Consider the following 21,017-nt stretch of genomic DNA (forward strand, 5'->3'; position numbering starts at 1 on the left):
GCGGTACTTGAACTTCATAAAGGTCTGCAATGTTTGGTTCTTTGGGCCGCGCCGAAAGCGACACAAAGACTTCTGTGGCTCCTTCCTTGCTTCAACTTCGTCTAGATACCTACTTCTTTCGTCTTCAAGAATCTCCATGGCTGAAAATTCCTAAAACCATCTCCAACACAAAACTATGAACATACCTATTCCATGTAAAGTGAAGGAAAGAAATCTTGTCTCCTTTAAAGACTGTGTATGCAATGTAGATGAACATAAAGACGGAGTGACAACCCGTTCATCAAACACATGCAAACAATGAGATCGGATCTTTTCTGTTTGATCTAAATCAATCAACTGTGGCAAATCACAATGGAAATGCCCATGCTTGGTGCTCATAGGGTCGTGTGCTCTTTCGGAAATTGTGTCATACCAAGGAAGAGACATAGAATGTGACTTCTTGACATACAAACTTTTCAACTTTTCATGAACAATCTGCATACATTCGTGCTCATCCATGATAGAAACGTGCTCAACATACAATATGTCATGCCTAGGAAAAGGGATCACATAACGATGTTGACTAAAATACAGGAAACCTTCACGAATGAAACACTCGAACAATGCGTGCATATCAGTCTTGCGAACACATAATACTTCTTGTGATGGTTCTTTGGACCAAGGCTCGAGAGCCAAGATCGCTTCTGCGGGATCTATGGAATATTCTCGTGGGGGATTTGTGGACCTCGACTCGAAAGCCAAGATCGATACTTAGTGTTCGAATCTACAAGGTTAGCTTCGCTAGAAAAAGTAGTAACTAACACATCATCCTTGTGAACAATGACATCATCTTTATGCAAATCATCATGCTTGTCTTTTTCATCCAAATCATCATGCAAATCATTATCAGTCAATTCATTATGCTTCTCATAATCATGCAAATCCTGTGTGTCATGCTGTGGAGAAAAAGAGATTGAGAGAATCTCCTTATCCCGAATCCTTTCAACCTTGTCCTGCATATTAGCAATGAGAGATGGAGGAGCAGCAGTGTCCATTCCATGAAAGACAATAGGAGAATCACTTTTGGCATTGAGAGTTAAAGTGCTAGCCTCCCAATCAACGAGAGGGTTTATTTCACGAAACCATTTCATGCCTAAAATCATATCACATCCTGAGAGAGGAGAAACAACAAATCTTCTAGTGAAGGCAGTCTGTTGAATTGCAAACAACACATCAAGGCACTCCTTCGTGAGGAGAGCGTCCATACCAGGACGAAAGCCAGAGACCTCGATAGGAGATCTCGGATTAACTTCGAGGCGGGCTCTCTCAACAAGAGGGGGGCTGATCACATCATGCATACTACCTGGGTCAAACAATATGACAAAACGGTGCCCCGACGTACGACCATAACATTTAATGAGAGAATCATCAATGGGAGGGTCCCGAGAAACTTTGGGCACAATCATGTTATCATTCATTGCATTTACAGATGTAGTGGGTGCTGTGGGTTCTTTAGATTCATTCGATTCAAGCGTAGGACATGTTCGTTTTATGTGACCCTTAATGTGACAATGAAAACAACGACCTTCCTCAGAATAAGTGCTTTGTTCTTCCGACGTGATGTATCCTCCTACAATTCCTTGTGCTACCTTTTTATCTGGAGTAAGCTTAGGTTTAGCAGTTGTGTTAGCCTTACCCTTGAATTCATTGGAAGAATTCTTTGATGAGAGAATGTTGGAAGATTGGTTAGAAGAGTTATCATTCTTACCATTCTTACCGTTCTTACCGTTCTTACCGTTCTGAGGATTCTGAGAAGTCTGCGAGGTACTTGTGGAAGTCTTGTTCTCCTTAGGCTTTCCCTTGTTGTGCTTCATCTCCTGTGCGAGAGCAATCGCTACCGCCTTGTTGAGATCGATTGGATCGAATACCTCGACATCGTACTTGATATACTCGTCCAATCTAAAGAGAAAAGCCTCTTTGCGCTCATCATCCGACATGCGTAATTGGGTACCTAGCTGCAAAACACGATTAGGAAAAGACATAACCGGCATACCATTTTGCTTGAGAGCGCGCCAATCGTCCTTCAATCGTGCAAGGTACTGAGGTGGCATAAACCGCACCTTGAGCTTGTCTTGGAAATGAGCCCAACTAAAAGAGAGGGGCGTGAAATCGTCGGCTGCCTCAAGGTGCGCAGCTAGCTGTGCCTCTTGCCATGCGTGGTACCAATTAATGGCATCACCGGCAAGGTACATAGCTGCCATCAAAACTTTGCTATTTCCTGTCTTCTTAGTTGTCGAAAAATAAGCATTAAATTGATGCAACCAAGAATGAATAATTGTAGCATCCATCTTATCGTCATACTTACTAAAAGTCAACTTTTCTGTAACTGGATGGCTGGATCCGCGTCGTGGCTTGTGCCACTTGACGATCTTCCACGATCTTTGGGTGGTTCGTTCTTCGAGGCTAGGATGTGGGAAATAAATTCTTGATGACGAATCTCGCTTTGAGTCTCTCGTTCATCGCGCTCGCGTTCGAAAGCAAGTCGATTTTCTTCTTGTTTTGCGGCAAGAGCAATGCGCTCACGTTCCTGAGCAAGGCGCTCACGGTCCTGAGCAAGGCGATTTTCTTCTTGTTTTGCGGCCAGTGTGGCGTTTCTTTCATCGCACTCGCGGTCCTTGGCTTCTTGTGCACGGTCCTTTGCTGCTTGTTCTTCTGCTTTGCTTGCGAGTTGTGCCAATGACTCTCGATTCGTTTCTTGTTGTTGTGCCATCATGTCCAACATCGACTTGACCATCATCTCCATAGGAGTGAGGACAACTCGTGGCGTAGATGGCGAAGGGGGAGGGTTGGAAAAATCTCCTGGTGGGGAGAATCCTTCGTCGCCTCTCTCATGCTCATCACCTGAGGGCAAAGTATCCATGCCGCTTTGGGTGACGACCATGCACAAGGATCTTTGGTTCTTAAGTGCACGAGGAACTTGGTTCTTGAGGGTCTTGAGGTTCTTGAGGTTCTTGAGTTCTTGGGTTCTTGAGGATCTTGAGGGTTTCTTTCGCTTGCAAATCGCGTTGAAGAAGGATCTTCTCTTCACCCGAGTTCTACCCTTTTCTGCGGGCGCACCCCTTGGCGGCCTTGCGCTCACACCAAGGTTGCTTTTTCCCACCTCACGTCGATTGGCCGGCCGCTAAGTGCACGGTCCGCTCTCAATGAGTGAAAAGAGACACAAGGGGAGGTTGGACAAGCCCTTCTTTCTTGGGATTCCTGTCACTCTTCAACAAAACACGATTAGGAATCGCCACGCCCAAGTAAACTTGGGTTCGTGTGATCGCAACAAGCAAAAAAAATTCCTGTGGTTCTTTCCTTGAGTAATGCAGAACACTTCCAAAGCTCTGATACCAATGTAAGGTGCAGCGGAATGAATGTTATATTTTCTCAAGATTAGTGATCTTTATTGCTCAAGGTTCCTTTTAGTTCTTAGGGAAAGAGAGAGCTTTCCATCTTGTAGAGTGCTGTGGTCACGAACAAAGTGAGTGGATATTGTGCGTGCAAGTGAATGAGACTGAGAGAAGGAGAGAGAAGAGATACGACACCCGAGAGGTTGTAAAACCCTCCTCCGAAGGCCCCACTCTCGTCGGCGAGAGTGGTCTACTTTGATTGCACAAAGGTGTACAATGCGAATGCAATTGACTGATGCAATGGGACTATGCCGATGACGACGACGGCGACTTTGTGGCTGAAAACTGTGATCTTCTATGGGCTGAATTCGGTGGTTGTTTCAAGGCTGAAAATGACTGTTTTCTTGCTGTCCTTAAGGGCTGAAAATGGCAGATCTGACGGGTGTCATGTGATGGGAAAAACGCTGAGAAGCTGTACCTTTTGAGCTGCGTTTTTTTTTGGTTGTTTTGTACCTGCTGAAAACGCTGGTCCTTGCAGTCTCTAGGGCTGCAATTCAGCGCTGAAATCTCTGCTGTGCAGCTGTCAATGGCTGCGTTTTCCAAGGCTGAAGGCTGAAGGAAAAACGCTGGATTGTGTTGCTGATAAGTGATCCAAAAACGTTGGGGATTTGGGATACCTGAAGGGGAGAAAACGCCAGGAACAAGAGGCTTATGGCGATGGTTGGCTGTAGGGAGAAAACGCCAAGGACAAGTGGCTGATGGCGATGCTAACACTTGAAAACGCTAGGGGTGCATGAGGGGGGGGGTACTGCTAAGAAGTTGCCTGTTGAGCGGGAAGCTCTTGCTGCCTCTTCTGCCAGAAAGTGCTAACGTGGGTTTGCTTATATATTAACTTAGCAAAATTACCCTACCTACTTTTGTTGGGAAGTCACTTAAAAATAATAAGCGAAAATAACCAATAAATAGGAAAATAGGCTAAATGCACTGGAAAATTCCCCTAAATGATGTTAATGGATTCTGATGGGAATTCCGATGATCATGCTGTGTGCAACCGGAGGATATGCATCTATGCTAAGTGACTGGGCATGCACGGTCTACGAATAGACTCACAAAAGTGCAAGATCACTGCTAATCTAGACTGACTTGATTGATTGAACCCTGTTGTGGTGTAGCTTGTCCACGGACACATAGGGTTGGGATGTGTCACGTGACAATGTCACGAGGACGTGGCAGTTATTAACCATGTCACAGAGATGTGGCAACTGCTAACCTTGGTTGTTGGTTTCTTTCCAATGGGGTTAATTTTATTTGTTTTGAGACCCTCTTTTTGAAGTAGCAAACAGTCGGACATTGTATGGCCAATGTGAACGGTAGATTCACCCGCAGACGGGAAGTGGTCGGCACTGGAATTTGTATGGTAAGAGGATGTCTAGGCTCAGAGCAAGATCATATAGGTTCCCCCGTCGCACTTAGCAAGTTGGTGGATACTAGGAAGTGAACTCAATTAAGGCGTAAAGTCAAGGTGGGACTACCAACAAAAAGTATCCGACAGCTGGGCCACATTGCATTTTTGGATGCGGTCCCAATGAGGATAGATGGTCAGAAGACCAGTGGGAGCCCAACGGAAGCATCTCCTAAAATTTAGGGAACTGCTATTTTGGGCCGTGAAATGAAGCAGCAAACCCGAAACGGGAAAATGCTTGAAAATGTGCCAAGTGTCACATTTTCGTGAACTTTCCTCTTGCAGAAAAATGGGCGTTGATTTTTAAGCTGGGAGAGGCCTCATTTGCAACCTGTCACAGGTTAAGAGCTATGGAGTGCTTCCTTTCCCTCTCATGTACAGTGTGGTGCTAGGAGTGATGCCCTGCACACTACACACTGCTCTCTCTCTCCCCTACGTGTAGTTATGTGATGCCCCACAAGAGGGCTACTCATTTGACTGATGTACAGTTGTGTGGGTTCATGCTTTTGTGCTGAGGCAAGAGCCTCCTTGAGCAGGAACAGGGGTAGCTATCTGCTGCTCCAAAGCAGGCACTGGTGAGGGTCATAACCTCACCGTACAGGTGCAAAATCAGCGCTGTGTATGCGCTGTAAATTCACTGTTTTTCAGCCGTACGGACGCCAGGATCATTGGGAATCGTGCCCCACTGGCAGAGGACAGTTAGGGGACTGTTTGGGGCTGAAAACAGGGCAAAAACCAGTAAATACAGCGTGCTGAATTTACTGTTTTTGGACAGGAATCAGAGGGTATACGCCAGTGCAAGAGAGTTCCAGCAGGGGAATTGGTTTCGCGCAAGTTTTGGGGCTGTTATGCTGCCGAAATTTGGCCAAATCAAATGGTATCTAGGTGGATACACGTGAAGGATTCCCAGGACCTTACCTTGCAATTTACCCTCCTAAAGAATAAAGAAATACCGAAAGGGGCGCCAATTTTGGGGCCTACAGGTTGTCGGCGTCTGCTCGGAGCATTCTAGCTTCCGAGCCGTGTGTGTATTCAAGTGTTAACTCCCGACGCAGGTTCTCTTTGCAAAGTGCTCTGTGTGTGTGTATAAAGTAAAGAATTTCGGGTGAAAGCCAACGCCTACCGCCCTACGGGCCGGTTTCATGGTTCCATTGCCGGGATATCAATCACTTTTTCTTCAAAGAGTGAGCTTGGATTGTTCAGGGTAAAGACACACAGTGCAAGAACGCGTGGATTACACCATGGCCGACAAGGGGAAGGGAATTATGGAAGAGGGTTCCTCTCCAAAGGACAGGCAGGAGATTCCTATGGTTTTTGAGATTGGCGAGAGCTCACGGCCACGTCAGTCTGTACCTCCTGTCAACGTGAATGTCCCTCCAGTAGTACAGGGCTTTATGACAGGGCAACTTGAGGATGATGCGTTTAAGACTCAGTTAGTTGCCGCGGTGAATGTCTTTTCGTAGCTGGTGCAGAATCCGAGGTTTATGGAATTCTTGCAAGCGCCACCAGTGCAACAGCAAAATAGGCAACCTACGCCGCGTATGGAGCTTGTTGAAGCTCAAGCCCAGGTACTTCATGAGGCGCACGAGGAAAGGGAACACTCGCATGTTGCGGAGTCGGGGGCTCCAAAGCAGGTTTCTCCCGTGCTTGAACAGGTGGCTAGAACGCCTATTCCACAGGTTATGCCAGTTCAGCCCGCCACCTCTCAGAGCCAGCATGCTGTCTTGAATGGACAGGGAGCTGGATACCAGGCTATGCACTCAATTTTTCCACCACCCACGGTACATCCTGGGTATTTTGGGGGTGGATCAGTGTTCCAAAGTATGGCTGGTTATGCGTCTGGAAGTCAGCCGTACATGCCAGGAACAGTGTTCGGGGGTATGCAAGGCATCATGCCAAACCCCATGTATGGTACTATCGGCATGCAGCAAGGTTTCCACGGCATCCAGGGCCAGTTTGGGGTGCCACAGGGTCATTTTGGCATGGCTGGTTTTTCTGGACAGCAGCCAGATATCACACCTCTTACGCAAAATGTGAATGGCCAAGGCGTGCCGATCATGCCTAGTACAGTGCCCATGTTGCAGACCATTCCGTATGACAACTTGGGGGCACTAGAGAAGCCGAAGGTTTACAAAGAAGGTGGTGCAGCGGTAAAGTTCAGTACCTTGAGTGGTTTCAAGGATAAGACAAAGGCCCTCACTTTCCTCCAGTAGTTTGATACAGCTTATGCGGGAGGGAATTTTACAGAGGCCTCGAAGGTTAGGAAAGCTGCCACTTTCTTAAAGGACAATGCGCTTACATGGTGGACGACATTGTTAATGTAAGGACAGGCACCCGCCACTTGGGTTTACTTCAAGCAAATGTTTGCATCTGCTTGGCTATCAAATGAATTTGAAGCCGATGTCGTGACAGATTGGCACCAGCTTACGGTAGCTTCGTGCAAGAGCTTGCTGGAGTACAATAGGAGGTTTTGTAAAGCATTACTCTCAGTGACCTCCTACAGATTTGTGCCATTGACAGAGCAGATAGAGAAGTATTGTTGTGGGCTGCCTAGAGGGCTTCGCGATTACTGTACAAAGAACAGAGTGGCTACCCTTACTCAGCTTATGGAAGTTGCGAACACTGGTCTTGCCCTGTTGAAAGGAGAGGACAGTGGATTTCCGAGCAGTGATAAAGGAGGGCACCAAAAGAAAAATTCAGCGAAGAAGCCCTTTGTGAAAACGGCTCCTGATGCGCCAAAGACAAGGATTCAGCTGGGACTTCTGGAGCGCAGGCAAAGAAACAGAAAAGGAAGCCTTTTGTGCGCAAGTCGCTCGAGGAAAAGAAGGTCCTAATGGCTGAGAACAAATGCTTTATATGCGAGCAGCCTGGTCATATTTCTATCAATTGTCCACAAAGGAAAAGGCCAGCTGACTTAGAGGATAAAGAAGACCAGAAAGGCAAGAAGCCTAAACCCACGACAGGTTTAGTGCCAGACATGGTGGGTGACAGGCCCAGCACAGATGCCAGTGAGTTATGCAGGGCATGGGGTAAAGTTAGGGATCAGACGGCACTCATCTTCTTTGATCCAGGTGCCAAAGCCAACTTTATCTCACCAGAGTTAGCTATGAAGCTGGGCATCAGAGCTGAAGAGATGGGGTACACCGCAGAGGCAGGGTTGGCATGTCCTGGCCACTCAGAGTGTGTTACTCCCATCATTGGAAAACTGCGTCTGCATATTCAGTCGTATGTGGACATTGAAGAGTTTTACATCATGCCGCTGGAAGGTTGTGACGCCTTGTTGGGGATCCCGTGGATGTTCCGAGTGCATGGAGTCTTGGATGCCTACAACAAAAAGATCTGTGTACAGCATAGGGGCAAAACTCACATCTTGGATGTAAAGCTTAAAGGAGAGTCAGTCCCTATTGTATGTGCTTCTGCTATCACTTCTGTAATAAAGAATCATCTTTTTGTGTACTTGATTTTTGCACGTGATGTCTCAGATAGTGATCAGTCAAATTTATTTGTGTTAGATAAAGAAAGGTCAGCATTTTTGCAAAAGTTTAGTGACTGTTTTTCTGATTCATTACCGTCGCAATTGCCGCCAGAGAGACCTGAGGACCATTGGATAGATTTGGTGCCAGGGTGTAGCCCACCAAATAGACCTCCCTACAGGGTTAGTGCGGCGCAGCAGAAAGAGATTATGGGCCAGGTTGAGGAGTTATTAGAGAAGGGGCTGATTCAGCCTAGTTCTTCACCCTCTTGCTCCCCAGTGCTCCTAGTGCAGAAGAAGGATGGCTCATGGCGCATGTGTATTGATTACCGTGCGTTGAATAAGAATACCATCAAGAATAGGTTTCCTATTCCTCGCATTGATGATATTCTCGATCGTTTAGAGGGTGCTGCAATTTTCAGCAGGATAGACCTGAAGAGTGGGTACCATCAGATTCGTATAAGCCCAAAGGATGTGCACAAGACTGCGTTTAGAACGACATTTGGTCTTTATGAGTTTCTAGTGATGCTGTTTGGGCTAACAAATGCTCCTGCCACGTTCAACAGAATGATGGACTGGATTTTCCGCTCGCATCAACAGTTTGTTGGAACATTCTTCGATGACATGATTGTGTATTCGAGGAATGAAGAGGAGCATAGGCGTCACTTGACCATTGTGTTCGAAGAGCTGCGCAGTCACATGTTACTTGTCAATCCTAAGAAAAGTGAATTCTTCCTTGAAGAGATCCACTTTGTGGGCCACATAGTCTCAAAGGATGGTGTTAGAATGGATCCCGCAAAGGTCGAAGCTATCAAGACATGGCCAGACTTGAAGACTGTGCACGATGTCAGAAGCTTCTTGGGATTGTGTTCCTACTATAGAAGGTTTATCAGAAATTTTGCAGAGATAGCATCGCCTCTTCACGCATTGCAAAAGAAAGAGGTCACTTTCAGATGGACCCAAAAAGAGATTTCAGCTTTTCATCGCACATGGACCGTTTCCTAACTACGTGTTAATCAACTCTTATAAGGCATTTAGTTGCTTGACCTAGCCTGTAGCTACTTTATATGCAGCCGCTTGGGCGCTAGAAGAAGCCGGAAGAAGGCAGAAGAGGACCAGTTCCCGCAGAACCCGCAGTACAAGCAACTCTTCTGGTGTTTTTCTCATCAGCACTTCCAGCGTTTTGGACCAGTAGAACCATAAGCGTTTTCAGCCCAAGTTGACACCGTTTTCATCTTTAGCTTTTAGCCCTTCGCCTCATCGCCGATTCGGCCTCAATCATTAACATCGCTAGCGTTTCTCAGATCCCAGCAGCAGCACCAGGGATTTTCGGTGTTGAGCCATCACCATTCTCGGTGATAGCAGATCAGCCATGGCCTCGTCGCAGTCGCAAACCTCAGCCAACATCCTTAGTGTTTTCAGATTTCAGCCCTTTAGCCTCGTCGTACCTTAGACTTCCACGCATCGTCGTCATCGTTATCGTCATCATCAAGCATCTCAGCATCTAGAACCATTGTACTAGACTTTGTGCAATCTAAAGCAAGTATCTCTCTAGCAATAAAGAGGGGCCCCTTGGAGAGGGGGCTTTGGGACCCCATTTGGTGTCGATTCTCTCTCTCTCTCTCTCTCTCTCTCTCACAACACCTTCAATCACAGTTCACATTCTCTCTTGTTTTGCTCTATTGCACAATCTCTCTTAAGGTAAAGGGGGCTCTCTCTCTCCTTCAGTAAAAGGAACCTTGGACACGAACTGAGCACTCATCGTGAGCATACACCATCATTCACTTCCGCTGCACATTACATTGGTATTAGAGCTCTTTCTCAGTGTTCGATATCATCACGCAAGGAAAAGAATCATAAAGAACCACATAATTTTTTTTGCTTTTTGTGATCGCATGTAACCCAACACCACTTGGACGTGTCGATTCCTAATTTGTGTTTTTGAAGAGTGGCAGGGAACCTAGAAAAGAAGGGCTTGTCTAGCCTCCCTTCGTTCCTCTTTTCCACTCATTGAGAGCGGACCTTGCACTTAGCGGCATGCCAATCGACGTCAGATGAGAAAAAGCAACCTTAGTGTGAGCGCAAGGCCGCCAAGGGGTGCACTTGCACGAAGCAATTGAGCTTAGGTAAGAGAACAGCCTTCTTAAACGTAGATTGCAAGCAATATCAAGTATCAAGAGGCCCAAGTACCCAAGTACCCCAAGAACTCAAGTACCCCGAGTATGCTAGTACTTAGTGCATGGTCATCCCAGAAATGGAATGGACACTTTTCGAGAAGGTGATGAGAGTGGAATTGAAGGAGAAGAAGTCGCTACTCCAGGAGGATTGTTCCCCGATACTTCCCCATCCCCATCCCCATCTACGCCACAGATTGCACCGAGCCCTATGGAGACTTTGCTCAAGTCTATGATGGAAATGATGCTACAAGGTGAGACTCGGCGCTCCACCATGGATAGAGAACGTGAAGAAAGGAGGGCAGCTATGGAGCTTGAGCACGCGAAGCTCAACGTATAGCGGTTGAAGAAAGGAGGGTAGCTATGGAACTCGAGCGTGAGCAAGCAAGCGAAGCTCAACGCATAGCAGCCGAAGAAAAGCGAGCGGTTATGGAGTTAGAGCGAGAGGCGTAGCAGGACCAACGCAAGTACGAGTTGATCCTACAGATACTCTTCTCGAAGAACGAGCCACTCAAGGAGGCCGGCAAGTCATCGTGGTAGAGGAGACGATTTCAACAATCGAGTCACTAAGAAGTTGACGTTCAGTAACTATGATGGTAAGATGGATGCTTCTGTTATCATTCTTGGTTGCATCAATTTAATGGTTGCATTGCGACTAACAAGAAAACCAGCAACGATAAATTTTTGACTGTTGCCATGTATCTAGCGGGTGATGCCATTAATTGGTATCAAGCTTGGTAGGAGTCACAATTGGCTGAGAATCTTGAGCATGCCGCGGATGGCGTATGTCACCAGCGTGTGACTACTATCTATCCTTTTTGTTGATTTCTTTCTTATTATTTATTTACTTTCACTTTTTGGAAACACCCCTGGGAAATCTAACTGCCCTGCATTGCATAGCTAGTGTGGAACTGTCCAGAGGGAGTCTAGGCCTGAGGGCAAGAGAGCACTAAGGTTGGACAAAGACTATGGTTAGCCAAAGTGGGGTCATTGACTAGCCAAAGTGGAATCCTTTGCTACAGAGGCTACATTTCAGTTCTGGGTGTGGCTACAATGTACAAAGGGGGTCAGATGACCTAGAAAGATACAATGGCAGCATCTCCTAAAATTTAGGGAACTGCTATTTTGGGACTTGAAAATGTGTTTGTGTCATTACCACCGGAATGACAAGGGGAACATTTTCTTACTCTGCCGTGAAGTCAACTGGGCAACCGGTTGGGAGATTTTTAGGCGGCAATCCCGAAACAGGAAAATGCTTGTAAATGCGCCAAGCGGCACATTCTAGTGCACTTTCCTCATGCAAGAGAAGGCGGCAATCCCGAAACGGGAAAATGCTTGTAAATGCGCCAAGTGGCACATTCTGGTGCACTTTCCTCATGCAAGAGAAGGTGGCACTGAATTTGAAGGGAGAAGAGGCTCATTTGCTGATTTTGTCACAGGTTAAGAGCTATGGAGTGCTTCCTTTCCCTGGTATCTATAGTGCGGTGCCAGGAGTGATGCTCTGTACGCTACGCACTGCCCTCTCTCTCCCCTATGGCAGTATGTTATGTCCCTCTAGTGGGCTTTTCAATTGACCAATGTACAGTTGTGTGGGTTCATGCGCGATTGCCGAAGCAAGAGCCTCTTGCACAGGTACGGGATTAGCTAGCGACTAATCCCTCGCAGGTACAGGTGAATTCGGAGAGGTTTCACGTCAGAATTCTCGTCCGATTCAAAGGGCAAGTAGCCCTACAGGTGCTGGAGCCCGAGGACTTGCTACAGATGCGACCGGCACGCGAAACGGAGCCCGAAACATTAAATTACAACCTGCTGTGTATTTTTGCAGGTTTAGGGTTTTGGCCCTAAACGGTCCCTAATACCCCCAGGAGGTTCGGGGACGCGAGGGGACCGTTGTACAGGTGATCAGACGCATTTTCGGGGCTGAAAACATAGAATTCAGCCTGCTGCAGATTCTCGCCAGGTTTTGCAAAGTGCCTGTATGTGTCGGGAAAGTCAGTCAACGCGTGGGAATACTGACTATGAAGTGTCCTAGTACAGTTATGTTGCCGAAATCGGGTCGGAACAGTTGAAATTCAGCGGAGTTTGTGCGGGACAGCTTGTAGGGAACCACAGCGTTTATTCCCTCTTTTAAACAATAAAGAAATATCGAAAGGGGTGCCTAAGTTAGGGGCCAATCTGGTGTCGGTCTATTCATACAGGTGCAATCTAGCAGCTTGTATCCCTCTCCCCTATGTTGTGTCTTGAAAGTACAGGTAAAGTGGGCGACAAATTAAATGGGTGAAAGCAAATAAGGTTTAAGTCTAAAGTCTACCGCCCTTTTTGAAAGTACAGGCCGGTTTCATGGTTCCATCGCCGTGGATTAAATCACTTTTTCCCATAGAAGTGAGCCTTGGTCAGGTTGGGCTTGAAAGACACAGGGGATCATAGACCAAACACAGGGAATTGCAATTATGGCTGACAGACCAGATGATGTGACTGAAGAGGTTTCCTCTTCACAGGGTCAACAGACACATGAAGGGGGTGAGTCTTCAAGACCACCACAGACGGATGATGATATATTCACGACCCAGTTGGCTACTGATGTGGCTATGTTCACACAAGTAATGCAGAACCCGAGGTTTTTAGCCTTTCTGCAACCTTCTCTTCCGTCTCAGCAAGTTGGGTCACTGGATCATATTCAAAAGCCTGTTAAGGCTCGAGCACAGGTGATTCATACTGCACAGTCAATGGAAACACCTGTACACTTGACGGAGAACATGCAGTCTCCACAACCTGTGCCTAAGGTGCAAGAACAGGTGGTTGAGATGCCAGTCTTTCAAGCTGTACCAGTTCAGCCAGCCACTTTTCAGCAGCCTATACCTGGTTCTAATGGGCAGGGAAGCAACCTACAGGCTATGCAACAGGTCTTCCCACCACCTTCAGTACACCCTGGCTATTTTGGAGGTGGATCGGTATTCCAGAGCATGGCTGGTCATGCACGTGGAAATCAGTTTTACACGCCAGGAACAGTGTTCGGGGGTGCTCAAACGATGATGCCTAACCCCATGTATGGTGTCACGGGCATATTACCAGGATTTCAAAGCACTCAGGGCCAATTTGGGATGCCATAGGCAAATTTTCGTATGGCTGGAATTACAAATCAGCAGCCAAATATGGCATTCCCAGGTCAACTTAATTGCGGTCAGGGAACACAAATGAACCCTAACAGTGTTCCCATGTTTCAGTCACTTCCATATGACAATTTAACGCCGCTGGAGAGGCCAACTCCGTACAAAGAAGGTGGCAAAGGTGTGACATTCACGACCTTTACACGGTTTGATGACAGGAAGAAGGCTCTCTCATTCCTCCAACAATTTGACAAGGGCTATGCAGGGGGGAACTTTACAGAGGCTTCAAAGGTCCGCAAGGCAGCCACTTTCTTGACAGGCAATGCGGGACAATGGTGGACAACTTTATTGCTTCAAGGGCAAGCTCCGTCCACATGGATTTACTTCAAGCAGATCTTTGCAGCAGCATGGTTATCTGATGACTTTGAAGCAGATGTCATGAAAGAATGGCACCAGCTTAATGCTCCCACTTGCAAGAATCTGGATGACTACAATCGAAAGTTTTGGAAAGCTCTACTTCCAGTAACTTCCTATAGGTTTGTGCCATTGACAGAACAGATTGAAAAATACTGTTGTGGCCTACACAAAGGATTGAGAAAATACTGCACGAAGACCAAAGTCACTACCTTGACGCAGCTCATCGAGGTAGCAAACACGGGCAAAGGTTTGCTCAAGGGAGAGGATTGTGAATTCAATACTGGCGTTAAGGAAGGATCAGCAAAGAAAAATTCAACGAAGAAGTATTTTCCCAAGGAGGCTCCGAAAGTGACTCGGGAGCCAGCCAACGTAGGGAAAGACAAAGCTACGGTTGAATCAGAAAAGGGACCTGCGAAGAAATGGAAAAGACGTTTTCCTCTCAAGTCGGATGAGCAAAAGAAGGTCCTAAGGTCAAAGAACAGATGCTTCATCTGTGAGCAGCCTGGCCACATTGCTTACAATTGTCCTACAAAGAAAAGGCCAGCTGATTCTGAAGACAAAGAGGACAGGAAAGGAAAGAAGCCCATGGCTGGTCTAGTGCCAGATATGGTGGGCGACAAGCCAAATTCAAATGCAAGTGAGCTTTGCAGAGCATGGGGAAAGGTGAGGTTCCCTATACCTAGAATTGATGATATTATGGACAAATTAGAAGGAGCAGCTATGTTTAGCAGGATAGATCTAAAGAGTGGGTACCATCAGATCCGCATTAGATCTAAAGACCTCCTCTGATCTAATGCGGATCTGATGGTACCCACTCTTTAGATCTATCCTGGTAAACATAGCTGCTCCTTCTAATTTGTCCATAATATCATCAATTGTAGGTATAGGGAACCTATTCTTGATGGTATTCTTGTTCAGTGCACGGTAGTCTATGCACATAGGCCATGAGCCATCCTTTTTCTTCACCAACAACACTGGAGAACAGAATGGAGATGAACTAGGCTGAATCAGCCCCTTTACTAACAGCTCCTGTACTTGGCCCATTATCTCTTTCTGTTGAGCCGCACTAACCTTGTGAGGAGGCTTATTTGGTGGGCTACTGCCTGGCACCAAATCTATCGCATTGTTTGATCCCTCACCTTTCCCCATGCTCTGCAAAGCTAATTCTCTGTTTTCAGCCCCGAAAATGCGCCAGATCACCTGTACAGCGGTCCCCTCGCGTCCCCGAACCTCCTGGGGGTATTAGGGACCGTTTAGGGCCAAAACCCTAAACCTGCAAAAATACACAGCAGGCTGTAATTTACTGTTTCGGGCTCCGTTTCGCGTGCCGGTCGCATCCGTAGCAAGTCCTCGAGCTCTCGCACCTGTAGGGCTACTTGCCCTTTGAATCGGACGAGAATTCTGGCGTGAAACCTCTCCGAATTCACCTGTACTTGCGGGGGATTAGTCGCTAGCTAATCCAGTACCTGTGCAAGAGGCTCTTGCCTCGGCAATCGCGCATGAACCCACACAACTGTACATTGGTCAATTGAAAAGCCCACTAGAGGGACATAACATACTGCCATAGGGGGGAGAGAGGGCAATGCGTAGCGTACAAGGCATCACTCTTGGCACTGCACTATAGATACCAGGGAAAGGAAGCACTCCATAGCTCTTAACCTGTGACAAAATCAGCAAATGAGCCTCTTCTCCCTTCAAATTCAGCGCCACCTTCTCTTGCATGAGGAAAGTGCACTAGAATGTGCCACTTGGCGCATTTACAAGCATTTTCCCGTTTCGGGATTGCCGCCTAAAAATCTCCCAACCGGTTGCCCAGTTGACTTCACGGCAGAGTAAGAAAATGTTCCCCTTGTCATTCCGGAGGTAATGACGCAAACACATTTTCAAGTCCCAAAATAGCAGTTCCCTAAATTTTAGGAGATGCTGCCATGTATCTTTCTAGGTCATCTGACCCCCTTTGTACATTGTAGCCACACCCAGAACTGAAATGTAGCCTCTGTAGCAAAGGATTCCACTTTGGCTAGTCAATGACCCCACTTTGGCTAACCATAGTCTTTGTCCAACCTTAGTGCTCTCTTGCCCTCAGGCCTGGACTCCCTCTGGACAGTTCCACACTAGCTATGCAATGCAGGGCAGTTAGATTTCCCCAGGGGTGTTTCCAAAAAGTGAAAGTAAATAAATAATAAGAAAGAAATCAACAAAAAGGATAGATAGTTGTCACAGGCTGGTGACAGCCACAGGGTCATTTTGGCATGGCTTGTTTTTCTGGACAGGAGACAGATATTGCACCTCTGACGCAAATTGCTAATGGCCAAGATGTGCTGATCATGCCAATATAGTGCCAATGTCACAGACTATTCCGTATGAAAATTTAGGGGCACTGGAGAAGCCGAAGGCTTACAAAGAAGGTGGTGGAGCTGTGAAATTCAGCACTTTCAATGGCTTTGGAGAGAAAGCGAAGGCTCTCACTTTCCTCAAGCAGTTTGATAGACCTTATGCAGGAGGGAATTTTACAGAGGCCTCTAACGTAAGAAAAGCTGCCACTCTTAGACACCCGCCACTTGGGTTTACTTCAAGCAAATGTTTGCATCTGCTTGGCTGTCAAATGAATTTGAAGTCGACGTCATGACAGATTGGCACCAACTTACTTCGGCTCCATGCAAGAGCTTGGTGGAGTACAATAGGAGGTTTTGTAAAGCGTTACTCTCAGTGACCTCCTACAGATTTGTGCCAGTGACAGAGTAGATAGAGAAGTATTGTTGTGGGCTGCCTAAAGGGCTTCGCGATTACTGTACCAAGAACAGAGTGGCTACCCTCACTCACTTATGGAAGTTGCAAACATTGGTCTTGCCTTGTTGAAAGGAGAAGACAATGGGTTTCCGAGCAACGAGAAAGGAGGGCAGCAAAAGAAAAATTCAGCAAAGCAGCCCTTTACGAAAGCGGCTTTTGAAGCGTCCCAGGGGCCAGCGAAGTTCAATAAAGGCAAGGGTTCAGCCGAGACTTCTGGAGCGCAGGCAAAGAAGCAGAAAAGGAAGCCTTTTATGTGTAAGACGCCCGAGGAAAAGAAGGTCTTGATGGCTGAAAATAAGTGCTTTATATGCGAGCAGACTGGTCATTTTGCAATTGACTGTCCACAAAAGAAAAGGCCAGCTGACTCAGATGACAAAGAGGACAGGATAGGAAAGAAGCCTATGCCCTCGGTAGGTTTAGTGCCAGACATGTTGGGCGACGAGCCTAGTACAGTTGCCAATGAGTTATGCAGAGCGTGGGGTAAAGTTAGAGACCAGACGGCACTTATCTTCTTTAATCCAGGTGCCAAAGCAAACTTTATCACGCTAGATTTAGCTATGAAGCTGGGCATGAAAGCTGAAGAGATGGGGTATACCGCAGAGGCAGGATTGGCTTGTCCTGGCCACTCGGAGTGCGTTACTCCCATCATTGGAAAGCTGCGTCTGTATATTCAGTGATATGTGGATACAGAAGAGTTCTACATCATGCCGTTGGAAGGATGTGATGCCTTGTTGGGGATCCCGTGGATGTTCCGAGTGCATGGAGTCTTGGATGCCTACAACAAAAAGACCACTGTACAGCGTAGGGGCAAAACTCACATCTTGGATGCAAAATTAAAAGGACTCAGTCCCTATTGTATCTGCTTTTGCTATCACTTCTGTAATAAAGAATCATCTTTCTACGTACTTGGTTTTTGCACGTGATGTTTGAGATAGTTGCCAGTCAAATTTATCTGTGTTAGATAAAGACAGATTAGCATTTTTGCAAAAGTTTAATGGTTGTTTTTCTGATTCATTGCCGTCTCAACTATTGCCGGAGAGGCCCGAGGATCATGCGATTGATTTGATGCCAGGTTGTAGTCCACCAAATAGGCCACCGTATAGGGTTAGTGAGGTGCAACGGAAAGAGATTATGAGCCAAGTGGAGGAGCTCTTAGAGAAAAGGGCTGATTCAGCCTAGCTCTTCACCCTATTGCTCTCCAGTGCTCTGAGTACAGAAAAAGGATGGCTCGTGGTGCATGTGTATTGACTACCGTGCGTTGAATACGAATACCATCAAGAATAGGTTTCCTATTCCAAGGATTGATGATATTCTTGACCGCCTAGAGGGTGCGGCGATTTCCAGCAAGGTCGACCTTAAAAGTGGGTACCATCATATTCGAATTAGGCCTGAGGATGTGCACAAGACTGCGTTTAGAACGACATTTGTTCTCTACGAGTTCTTAGTGATGTCATTTGGTCTTACGAATGCTCATGCTAGCAGCTACATTCAATAGGATGATGGATAGGATTTCGTCCATATCACAACTTTGTTGGCTTGATGACATGATAGTCTACTCGAAGAATGAAGAGGAGCATAGGCATCACTTAACCATTGTGTTCAAAGAGTTGCGCAGGAACAGATTGCTCATCAAAGGGGCAAGAAAAGCGAGTTCATCTTGGAAGAGATCCACTTTCTCGGACACATGGTGTCAAAGGGTGGTGTCCGAATGGATTCTGCGAAGGTAGAAGCAATCAAGACATGGCCAGATTTAAGGACTGTGCACGATGTCTGTAGCTTCTTAGGGCTATGTTCTTACTACAGAAGATTCATTCTCAACTTTGCAGAGATTGCTTCACCTTTACAAGCTTTGCAAAAGAAAGAGGTCACTTTCAGATGGACCCAAAAAGAGATTTCAGCTTTTAATCTCTTCAAGGAAAAGATGACTTCAGATCCAGTCATTGTTTTGCCAGATCTTAGGAAGCCATTTGTGGTCCAGTGTGACGGTTGTGGCAGTAGCATTGGTGCCGTGCAAATGCAAGATGGCAGGGTAGTAGCCTATTAGAGCAGAATCTTGCAAGGGCCAGAGATGACCATGCAGGTCTATGAAAAAGAGTTATTGGCTGTGATTCATGCGCTCTTAAGTTGGAAAAACACTACCTGCTAGGTGCTGATTTTGTTGTCCAAACGGATCATCGGACCTTGCGATACTTTCTAACACAGTCAAAGCTATCAGAAAAGCATATGCGATGGGCAAACATTCTATCCATGTTTCACTTCCAGATTGTGCATGTGGAAGGCAAGAAGAATGTTGTGGCGGATGCCTTATCAAGAAAGCCACAAATTTCAACTGTGCCAATTCCTTATCATCATGAGCTTGATGACATGAAGGAACAGTATGCGAGTGACGAAGATTTTGCAAGGATCTTCGAACAGTTACAGGAAGGACAACGTCATGAGCACTACCTCCTTAGAGATGGTTTTATGATGATGCATGGCAGACTCCGTGTCACTAGGCCATTGCGACATAAGGTCCTGGTAGAGAGTCATGTCCCACCGTATGCACTTCATTGCGGTATAGATGCTACAGTAAAAGCCGTTGAGACATTCTTCTATTGGCCTACCTTGAGAAGAGATGTGGATGCCTTTGTGCGAATATGCGTGATTTGCCAAAAGGTCAAGTTTGACAGGCAAAAGGCACCACGGCTATTACAGCCATTGCCGATTCCAGATAAACCATGGGAGAGCATAGCTACGGATTTTATCTTTGATATTCCAAGAACACAGACAGGGAATGATGGAATCTGGATCATTATTTGCAGATTCAGCAAGCAAGCTCATTTCATTCTTGTTAGGAACCAAATCAAATGGCATGTCTCTTTATGTGCAATATCTTTAAGTACCATGGTATGCCACAGTCAATTGTCCCTGACCGTGATCCACGGATGACAAGTCTATTCTGGAGAGGTATATTTGAGAATATGGGCACTACGCTTAAGTTCTCATCGTCGTTTCATCCACAGACAAATGGGCAGTCAGAAGAGGAAAATTCTATTGTCTTGGATCTGCTTATGTGCCGTGTGTTAGAGCACAAGGCGAAAAGGGAGCAGTATTTGCTGTTGGTTGGTTAAGTCTTGCTCTGAAAGAGGAAATTTTGAAGCAAGTCAACGAGCTTTTGGAAAAAGATATAGTCTGACCAAGTACTTTGCCCTACTGCTCTTGAGTTCTACTGGTGCAGAAGAAAGATGACACGTTTCGAATGTGCATAGACCTCCGATCTCTAAACATGATGACCATCAAGAATCGCTTCCGATTCCTTCGATTGATGATATTCTCGATACGTTGCAGGTGCAAGCATCTTTAGCCGCATAGACTTTATCCTCAGATACAGTTGCATCTGAGGATGTCCATAAGACTGCATTTCGCACTACCTTTGGACTTTATGAATTCTTGCTAATGCCTATTGCCTCTTTACAAAGATTGAGGAGGAACATCGGAAGCACCTAAATATAGTGTTGCAAGAATTGCGAAAGCATGAGTTCCATAGAAAAGTGAGTTCTTTCTCACGGAAATACACTATCTTGGCCATATATTCTCTCACAACCAAGTGAGTATGGATGTAGCAAAGTTCCAAGTGGTACAAGATTGACCAACTCCCACTATGGTACATGATGTACGTAGCTTCTATGATTGCGTTCCTATTATCGGAGGTTTATTAGAGGCGTTGCTCATGTAGCAGAACCACTTCATGACCTAACAAGGAAGAAGATCCCATTTCGATAGGGAACGAGACAACAAGGTGCGTTTGATGGGCTAAAGTATTTATTTATCCATGGTTCTATTTTGATAGTGCCAGACTTAAGGAAACCATTCAAGGTTCACTGCAATGCTTTAGGTTATTGCATCGGCGCAGTGCTCAACCAAGAATCCCACACATTGGCTCATGAAAGTAGACGGCGTAAGGATGCAGAATTGCATGCCTCGAACGAGAAGGAACTTATGGCTGTGATTGATGCTTGTCTACCTAGAAGCATTATCTTCTAGGAGCAGACTCTATGATCAAGACCGATCATGAGAGTCTGCGGTATTTTTTCACACAGCAGAAGTTGTTTGTGAAGCAGATGAGATGGACAAACTACTTATCTATGTTTCACCTCCAGATCGATCATAGATCATACGGCTGGAAGTAAGAATGTGGCTATGGATGCATTGTCTAGATGGCCAAGGGTGAATGTAATCACTTTT

At 46.2% G+C, this 21,017-nt stretch overlaps 1 protein-coding gene across 2 annotated transcripts in view; it reads left to right on the forward strand.

Annotated features, from left to right (window-relative positions):
* LOC147461909 (Sec23/Sec24 protein transport family protein) overlaps positions 1–21,017 on the forward strand; it is a 62,320-nt gene that overhangs the window by 17,008 nt on the left and 24,295 nt on the right. The gene's annotated exons all lie outside the window — the stretch shown is intronic.

Source organism: Adiantum capillus-veneris, chromosome 3 (assembly GCF_014529385.1).
Source record: "Adiantum capillus-veneris isolate H3 chromosome 3, ASM1452938v2, whole genome shotgun sequence".
NCBI lineage: Eukaryota > Viridiplantae > Streptophyta > Polypodiopsida > Polypodiales > Pteridaceae > Adiantum > Adiantum capillus-veneris.